Here is an 11,220-nt window from a genome sequence, read left to right as displayed (position 1 = left end):
CATTTTGTGAAATGCTAACTTTTCTCCAAAATATGAAAATATAGGTTATATATTCTAACACTTTAATGGAAATCAAATCAATGTTTCTTCTAATCTTTGTTCTATCATCTTTTATGAGTATTCTTGCAACACAAATGAATCAATAAAACAAGATATATATATATATATATATATATATATATATATATATATATATATATATATATATATATATATATATATATATATATATATATATATATATATATATAATATTTCTTCTAAATGTGTTGAAGAGGTTTTAAAATCAAACTACAATAGAAATGACTTTCACCCACGATTGTAGCCACGGATCACCTAACAAAACCTATGAATTAACGCTGAAAGAATATATGTAGAATTAAAGAATCATGATATGAACAACGAGTTTAAATTTGGAAATATTCCACTAGTTAAATGATTGATAGACAAAATTTACAACTCTGTGAACAACAAGTTTAATTTGAAATTACCTAACTAATATATAAAAAAAAAATTACAACTCTTACTCTCTTAGGTCCTCCAGAATACATATCACAGAGGGCCTCGGTGTCCACTGTGACATGAACCACGACCACGAACGCCACCCCGTTCCTCGGTTCTTTGTCGTTACGTACGTGGAGAATTGTGGTGGGAAGGACGGTAGACCATGACCAATCACAGTGAAGGGCACAAATTGACCATTGAACGGTAAAAAAAAATTATATATTTTTTTAAAAATTACCTACAAATACAACCTGATTATTGAATAAAATGGATAGTTTTAATTTAACCTGATTATCAAGCGATTTGTACATACGATCAGAGCTGTCACACCCCCAAACGAAGGATGGCGGAAACGTCCGGGGGTGGAGGACTTCATGTATAGTATCACAACAACGAGTATAACAGTGCTCAAAATAAATACAACCATCATAAATATAATTGAAAATGTTACACTATAGTATATGTTTACATGTTCAAAATCAATTACATTATGATGACAAAATGAACTGTTTGACGAGTTAACGTCCCATCCTCAAAATGTTGTTGATTTCCTGTTTCACTGATTTCTTGAGAATACAAGTAGTTTTGGAAAAGTGTCAACAATTAAGTTGGTGAGTTCATAAGATTTTTATTTGAGGAAGAAATCGTTTTTCCTTTGTAAAAGAGAATGAGTGTGATTCCAGAAAATCCAATATTTTCTTTATGAGATGTGAAATGGAAGTTTCTATGTTAGGAAATAATGTACTCTAGAAGATCCATAGATTCCTTCTATAATCACCCAGTGTATATAAGTTATATAAAATTAAAGTTAAATAAACTGTCGAATATAATGGGTCTGCCCTAGGCTCACAACCAAACAAGGAACAAGAAATAGGGCGGACCCACCAATGCTAAGTCGATTTGTGACTGAACTCTTATATAACTCCAACTTATACCCTCAACAATTATACCTGGAACCTACAACTCTAGTTGAGATGTAGTCTTAGCTATCCTAAGACTAGAACTGTATCCATGTTTTCTGCACTTATGAAAATATGCACAAGTTTAGGTTGTCATAAATATGATTTAGTGATAGAACACCGCGTAAATCTTATGTTTTGCGAATAACCTAAGTGAGTTATTATAACCATGCTATGACCTAGTTGGCCTGAAACGACGTTCTTCAGGCGTCAGAACTGTTATGACATTTGTCACCCGTAGACCTCGAGGTCCTACTGCAGCTAACAGCGAGGTGTGGGGTGTCAATCCCAATATAGATCTATACACAACTATCACGCTCTCCCTCTAAGAGACTTTGGTTACAATTACAGGACTTTTGATTTCGTTACCTTGGAAGTAACGTGAAGCGAATGTCTCACAAAATTATTCATTAACAGATTTACGTGAGGTGATCCGAAAACTCTTTTATGTAGAAATAAAACCTTTCGTAGGAAGTTTGCTCGTATAACATAGACATTCTTTGTCATAGTTTATCAAATTGTTTGTAATGTAAATGAACATAAACTATGCCTATTATAGTTTATCAAAACGTTTGTATGCAATGGATATAAACTTTGTTTATTATAATTAATTACCATACTTGTGGAGGTAAAAATCCATTTGTTTCCTGATGTATGTCTATTTACCAAGACAAAATGACATATAATATAACACATATATGCACATAATGATACACACCTTGCTCAACAAGATACAAGGTGTAAGTGAAATTGATAACATTTTTCTAGTGCTAACATTTTCTATTCCTGTTCTTAAAGGATTTATAGAAATATCATCAAAGGTCCAAATCAGAATCCGTAAATTCTAAGAGTTTGGAAAATGTTTCTAGTTTGTTCCTAATTTTTATTATGATTTTTAAAGACATTTAACTTGTGTAAAAATGTCCATATTCACAGACTGGTCCGGATTAGTTCTTGAAACGATAGGCTGTTTTCTAAAAATCACCATAAATTGTAGAAAAATCGTATGGAGATGTGCAAGTAGTAATTTTAAAGGTATGAACCTGAACTATTTGCACCTAATATAGTTTTGAAAAATAAAATGTTTAAGTTGACGAAAACAATCCGTGAATGGAGTTAAACGTTTCTGATGAAAGCTGTTGGATGAGTTAGATGTGTTCTTGGTGTTTTAACTTGTATTCCCCCCTTAAAACTTAAGAAAAACGTGAAAAGATAGGGGTATGAACTCACCTTGTTTGCTTTCAGAAGATGGATGATGAAGAAAGGAAGTGTTCAACTCAAGAACACTTTAGAAGATGCTTGAAGATTCGAAGATCTAATACAAATATGACGATGTTTGTGTAAGATCTCCATGATTTAAGTAGAAAGAAGGAGAAATAATCATGTGAGGAGTGATAATACTTACTAGGAGTAGATGAAGAACTTGTGATCGACCTTGAAATTTCGAGATTAGAGAGGGATAGTGAGAGCGAATGAGTTTTTGCTTCTTGGAGGAGTGTGAGTGAAATGGGAGGAGAGATAAGGATTTTTCTATCCTTGAATCAAAGTGTTTGGCTGAGAAGAGTGGGAAAAGGACGATGGAATGACCAGGTATGGTGGAATAGTGACTGGGGATGGTCATGGAGTGGGTGTAGAGGGTTGCTTGTGTTATAACTCAAAGGTAAAGTCAACACTCCACCTAAATATCTCACCCACTAGATTTTAATATTGGATAAAGATTATCCTCAAAATGTGATTAAAATATGAATATTTAGGGTATTATCTGTCAAAATATAAGTTTGGGTGAAAATCCCACGTTAAAATAATGAAAAACGGGTTTAAAACGAAGATTGGGTCAAAAACCGGGAAGAAAATGGAAAATCCGAAGTCAGGGCGAGGTTCGGTCTTAGAAGCGTTAGAACCGAATGTAGGGTTCGGTTGGTGTATTGGAACCGAGAGTGAGGGGTTTCGGTCCGAGCAGGTCTCGCAGGCGCACTCATCAGAAGGGACCGAAGGTGAAGCTGGCTAGCGGTTCGGTCCGAAGGGACCTTCGGTCTTCCGAGGTTCGGTTCTAATAGGAGCTTCGGCTTTAAGAGGGTTTCGCTCCTATAAGAGGGTTCGGTCCTTAAGCTAGGTTCGGCTCCTTAAGAGGGTTCGGCTCCTTAAAGCTGTTTTTCGCGTAAACTTCCGTTTTCGAGCGGTTTTCGACTAAATTAAGGGTCGGGATGCCCCGAGTGATTATAAGAAGTTGAGAGAGATTTTGAGAGAGATTTGGGAGAGATTTCACATACTTGGAGAGATTTGGGAGAGATTTCACATACTTGGAGAGATTTCTCATACTTAGAGAGATTTGGGAGAGATTTCACATACTTGGAGAGATTTCTCATACTTAGAGAGATTTGGGAGAGATTTCACATACTTGGAGAGATTTCTCATACTTAGAAAGATTTGGGAGAGATTTCACATACTTGGAGAGATTTGGGAGAGATTTCACATACTTGGAGAGATTTGGGAGAGATTTCACATACTTGGAGAGATTTCTCATACTTAGAGAGATTTGGGAGAGATTTCACATAATTGGAGAGATTTGGGAGAGATTTCACATACTTGGAGATATTTCTCATACTTAGAGAGATTTGGGAGAGATAGAGTGAAAGAGGTTGAGAGAGACTACGTTTGTGACCTTTTTGAGTGTTTGGCTTCGTAACGCAAGGTTCTTGCACTCTGTTAAGCCTTGTTATGAATGTTATATGTTCCCGCGGGGTAGGGAATAATGTTTTATCGAGTATTTTCATCACTTGCCCTGATTAGGGTTTAGAATTTCCGGACACGTGAAAACTCTAAGTGATACTTTGTATTAATGTAGCAAGTTGTACAGTGTTTGAACATAATGTAAACCCTAATATACAAGGGTTAGCTAGGTTGGCCGGTTTGACTTGTTGACTTTATTTGACTTTGACTTGACCAGAAATTGACGGTTGTCACAAGAGCGAGATAAGTAACCTGTCTCAAGAGTTCATACCCAAAACGACTAGACTTTTAGCAAGAGTAACTGAAATTCATAATAGTGAAACGTGTTTCACTCTTTGAGAAGACATAGTCGAGCATCTGTACCTAGGGGCGGACGCAGGATCTCCTACTTGGTGTGGCACGGAAATTAAAATTTGTCTTTAGTGGCACTTTTTTTTGTAGTTACACATTTTTTTAGTAGCCGCACGATAGTAGAAATTTTTTTTTAATATTTTTGCGTTGCATTCAGAAAAAGCAGGTGTTATCGGTGACACTACTGACACCCACATAGAACCGCCCCTATCTGTACCTAAACATAAACGAAGAATAGAATTTTTTTAATGTTATTAATGTTTTTTAATTAATGTATTGTTCTTTAATGAATTAAAAACCTGCATAAAAATATCTATGTTTTTATTGTATTTTTTATTTAATTTTAAATTAAAAATGATGTGGAGTGGTGTTTTAGTGATAGGTATGCCAAATGCTTAGTGGTTGTATGTCGTGATGAGGTAACACCATCATATTAGTGGTTAGTGGCGAGTACTCATGATGACCTTATAGTTACTTCAAAAATAAACATAAACATCAATTTATAAACAAAATAGTATCATTCGAACTATGAAATCTAATAGAAATACGAAACATGTCTCATGATAGCCTACAAATCGTAACAAACTATTATTGTAAAAATAAGGAAAACATTTGGACACTTTTACATAAGACTACAAAAGAAAAAGGGGACTAGAGGCCTTCAGGTGCATCTAATGTAGGGGTTTCTGGTCCAACACTTAGATTATTTCCTAGGTATGAATTTCCAGAAGCCCTTATTGTGACAACCCGAAAATTTCTATCTTGTACAACCAATCAATTCAATTCAATCAAAGTCAGACCCATTTCCGCTATATTTTAGCATTGTTTAGAGCCTGTTTTAGTGTTCTAAGCCTAGTACCATCAAGGTTTGGGTTTAGGGACAAGATATCTTAAGTCATAGTATAACATTCGGGCCAATCACTCCTTCAAGAGGAGTGTACGGCCGTACACACATCCTTGGCCGTACACTCTTACCTATATAAGATATACTTAGTCATCATTCAACCCTTTTCACACCTCCAAGCCAATAAATCAGGTTTTTTTTCTCTCTCTCTCTCTCTCTCTAGCTTCATCAAGTTTCTCACCTAGATCCCAAAGATGTAAGTGTTTCCTACCTTAATTTGTTACTACATAGCTTTAACTAGTGATGAATCCATGTTTCATTCCATAAATTTCATATTTTGTTAGATCTTCATGTTTCACCAAGAACACCAAGAACACACACTAGTTCTTGGTGGCCATAAACCCTTAATCAAGCTTCCAAATTGTCAGTAACTGCTTCCTATACTTGTTATCTACTAGAAACACTTGTTGTTCATCTTAAAATCGACAATCCTAGCAAGAACATGAAGGTGTACGGCCGTAGACCCGTGTACGGCCGTATACACCTCATGGGACCGTACACCCTCTTTGATGCTCATTATTGGCTTTAAACTTGCATTAAAACTAAGCATGGGACCTAGAACAGTTCCTTGATGCTAGTTAGGACCTTAAAAACACCTCAACTGCACACTTCTTCATGAGTGTACGGTCGTACACTCATGGGCCGTACACCCATGGCCGTACACACCTTTGGGTGGCCAAGTCCCTAGGATGGTTTCCTATCATAACTAGTTGTATTATAAACTAATTTGATACAAATATGTGTTATTATATGCTAAATAGGATCCGTGTATACTCGAGTCTTCACTTGACACTTATCATCCTACAACAAATCTTACGTGTGCATCACTCGCAGCAGGTGAGTTCATACCCCTACATTTTTCCGAGTTTTTAATGTTTTCAGGGGGAATACAAGCCAAACATAAATTATTTTATGAAATTTATACAAAATGATTTCAATAAACTTAAAACGAATGCAATCGCTACAAACATACATTTTCTATACTTTTATAAAATATTTAGATATTTTATCCCTTCTGTATTATGCTGAGCATAAGGGACGTTTTCAACTTACAAGCTCAACCACATAGTTTCCAGATCAATACATGATTATACATATACAAATACACAAACTATAATATGTATAGTTTGGGAATTCATACAAGGTTGAACATATACAAACACACAAACTATATTAGGTATAGTTTGGGAATTCGTACAAGGTTAAACATATACAAATACACAAACTATAATAGGTATAGTTTGGGAATTCATACAAGGTTAAACATATACAAACACACAAACAATATTAGGTATAGTTTGGGAATTCATACAAGGTTAAACATATACAAATACACAAACTATAATAGGTATAGTTGAGAATTCATTAAACGGTTTACAAACTTAACTTTTATAAATCTTTCTGTTATTAAACTATAATAGGTATAGTTTGGGAATTCATACAAGGTTAAACATATACAAACACACAAACAATATTAGGTATAGTTTGGGAATTCATACAAGGTTAAACATATACAAATACACAAACTATAATAGGTATAGTTGAGAATTCATTAAACGGTTTACAAACTTAACTTTTATAAATCTTTCTGTTATTTATAAAAAGGGTTTTCCTGTATTATTACTTGTAAAGTCATTAATCTAGTTGGAGACACGTCCTTGGGCGCTTACAAACATAGCTAAGTGGAGGACTACCCCTTATGATCCATAATCTCCCCGAGGGAGAGCGTGAGTTTGTGTATAGATTTATACGAGACTGACTATCCCGCACCTTGCTGCTAGCTACAGTAGGACCGATAGGTCTACGGGTGACAAAGTCATAAAGGATACTGGTGCCCAATTCGCACCATATCAAGTTTAGTATGGTCATAAAACTCGCAATGTAGATAACAACGATATACTTATGTAGTAATATACTTTACAATGATTATTTAGCATAATTATGGAAAATACATGGTTTCTTTACGAGGAATAAAACTACTACACACTAGTTCTTGGTGGCCATAAACCCTTAATCAAGCTTCCAAATTGTGAGTAACTTCTTCATATACTTGTTATCTACTAGAAACACTTGTTGTTCATCTTAAAATCGACAATCCTAGCAAGAACATGAAGGTGTACGACCGTAGACCCGTGTACGGCCGTACACACCTCATAGGACCGTACACCCTCTTTGATGCTCATTATTGGCCTTAAACATGCATTAAAACTAAGCATGGGACCTAGAACACTTCCTTGATGCTAGTTAGGACCTTATAAACACCTCAAATGCACACTTCTTCATGAGTGTACGTCCGTACACTCATGGGCCGTACACCCATGGCCGTACACACCTTTGTGTGGTCGTAAACCTCCCTCATTCAATCACATATGATTCTAACACTTAGTTTCAAGTGTTTCCAAGTCCCTAGGATGGTCTCCTATCATAACTAGTTGTATTATACACTAATTTGATACAAATATGTGTCATTATATTCTAAATAGGATTCGTGTATACTCGAGTCTTCACTTGACGCTTAGCATCCTACAACAAATCTTACGTACGCATCACTCACAGCAGGTGAGTTCATACCGCTACATTTTTCCGAGTTTTTAATGTTTTCAGGGGGGGGGGGAATACAAGCCAAACATAAATGATTTTATGAAATTTATACAAAAGGATTTCAATAAACTTAAAACGGATGCAATCGATACAAACATACAGTTTCTATACTTTTATAAAATATTTAGATATTTTATCCCTTCTGTATTATGCTGAGCATAAGGGACGTTTTCAACTTACAAGCTTAACCACATAGTTTTCAGATCAATACACGATTATAAATACGAACACACAAACTATAATAGGTATAGTTTGGGAATTCATACAAGGTTGAAAATATACAAACACACAAACTATATTAGGTATAGTTTGGGAATTCATACAAGGTTAAACATATACAAACATACAAACAATAATAGGTATAGTTTGGGAATTCATACAAGGTTAAACATATACAAACACACAAACTATATTAGGTATAGTTTGGGAATTCATACAAGGTTAAACATATACAAATACACAAACTATAATAGGTATAGTTGAGAATTCATTAAACGGTTTACAAACTTATCTTTTATAAATCTTTCCGTTATTTATAAAAAAAGGTTTTCCTGTATTATTACTTGTAAAGTCGTTAATCTAGTTGGAGACACATCCTTGGGCGCTTACAAACATAACTAAGTGGAGGACTACCCCTTATGATCCAGAATCTCCCCGAGGGAGAGCGTGAGTTTGTGTATAGATCTATACAGGACTAACTATCCCGCACCTTGCTGCTAGCTACAGTAGGACCGGCAGGTCTACGGGTGACAAAGTCATAAAGGATACTGGTGCCTGATTCGCACCATATCAAGTTTAGTATGGTCATAAAACTCGCAATATAGATAACAACGATATACTTATGTAGTAATATACTTTACAATTATTATTTAGCATAATTATGGAAAATACATGGTTTCTTTACGAGGAATAAAACTACTACACATACTGGTAATAATCATGGTTTTGAAACAGAACATTCTACACAAAGGTTTTTCATACATAATTCATCATACAATACATCTAGTAGTAACCAAACATACAAACTAATATGTTTTATATACTACAACCGGATATAATAACAAACATTCATAGTTAGTTCTATAACTATGCAGTTTATGCATCAGGGTTACGTATGAAGAATACTCAATAGACTGTGGGATATGTGGTTTCCGCCTTATTTCCTGTTCCTTGTTTGGTTGTGGGCTGAGGGCAGATCCATATAACCAACTGTCTGTTCGATATTGGTTTATACGTGGCTAGCATGAACTCAGTGGTTATAGATGGAATTGATATTATCTCACTCTTACTAAAGGAAATATTGGATTTTCTTGGAAACATATAAACATTTTCACTGATTCATTAACAAGTTTTTATTACAAAAAGATGCTTATGAACTCACCAGCTTTTATGCTGATACTCTCTTTCAAAACCGCTTGTATTCTCAGGAAATCAATAGACAGGTACCTCGACAGACTTTTGAACAGACGGAGCGTATGGAGTCTCTTATTTCTTTTTGTTACTTTTGGATGTATTAAAATATGTTGCAAACAGATGTAAACACTTATTGTATATATTCAATGTAATGGTTGAGTTTACTTTGATTACTATGATGCAATTGTTGTGATACTATACATGGAGTCTGTTGGGTTATGAGCATTCTAACACTCCTAAGTGTACATGCAACCCTAAATACCTTGGATCTATGTTTTCTCTATTATACATACAATTATGAACAGCCAAGGTATTATCCTAATCTAGCATACAAAATAATAAATATAACAAGATAGAATACATACCTCTTTGATGTAGAATGTCTTAATTAAGCTTGAGTGCCTAGTGCCCCAAGTGTGACACCTCAAATGGTTCACACAACACCAAATACACTTGGAATAACTTGAGAGAAACTTGAACACTCCTTGAAATCGTCTAGCCCTCACACTCACACATTAGTGCACGATTTCTTGAGCCATGAGATTCTTTTATATGGTGGCTATTAGGGTTACACCATGTAACTCATAACTTTACCCATTCCTTATGCTCCATGGATTTTAACCTCCATGGAGTATCCATGGGTCACCCCATGGACTTAGTCCAACATAAGGAATCTTGGATCACAAGCCCACATATATAAGAATGAATGATTTACACAATCAACCCATATATTTAATTAGTCTCCTTTTGATCACTTAATTAATTCCAAATTAATTCTTGATCAATACTAATTAAAAAACCTTATTAATATATTAGAACTTATAATATATTAACCAACCTTAAGTGTTATTTCTCTCATTATAGTCTATCCAAATGCATGATGCCATGCAACCCAAATGGACCATGCCGGGTCGGGTCAAGTCTTACCAATTATAGTTATGGACTTAGACATTAATCCAACAGTCTCCCACTTGGATAAGTCTAAAACTATTATTGCGTATGACTTCAGGAACCGATCAGCAATCGTAGCTCTCAAAAGCTTCTTTCGAACTCTGACCTTGTCGATGAACTCTGACCTTTGTCAATGACTTGTCCATTAGATAAGGGATCATATATTCCTCCATTCTAGATATCATATGGACTGAGACATGGATTATCAATCATTCTCTCTGTCTATTTGTTGTTTCTCGATTTCCGATTCATGATGACTGACTGATTGAACATATCAAATCAGTCCTGTCTTGGCCAAGCACTCACATGTATCATCTTTAAATCATCGAGGGGCCCACATATATCGCTTTTATCCCGAAGGTAAAAGGAATGGATAAACTTCGACTCATATGGCTTGTTCTACTACTTGTTGAATCATACACAAAGGCACGTTTTATAACATCGAGTTACCGAATGCGTTTTCGTGCAATCAATGTACAACCAACTCATATTAACAACTCATATCTCTAGGTTTGAAGAATATAAGATATTATCGTCTCATGATCACTCGTGATAAAACCCATGAAGTGATTCAAATGAGCGCGGGTTGAATCCAATACTCAGAACTTATGAGCACTCATGAGTGTTGTAGCACCACTTTGTCCACCAACTTGGACCTCTACAAACCAACCCATGACAGTCTTGATTCATATCTACTTCCAACATATGACCGACTGTGGATGGTTTGAATAACTTAATCATTCAGGAAGAGCTACTTAGTTATTATGGAAGTCAAAACATGCAAAGTGAAACACAAGAATAAATGAA

Source organism: Lactuca virosa, chromosome 5, assembly GCF_052849685.1.
Source record: "Lactuca virosa cultivar CGN04683 chromosome 5, Lactuca_virosa_CGN04683_v6, whole genome shotgun sequence".
Lineage (NCBI taxonomy): Eukaryota > Viridiplantae > Streptophyta > Magnoliopsida > Asterales > Asteraceae > Lactuca > Lactuca virosa.
This window is presented reverse-complemented; position numbering follows the sequence as displayed.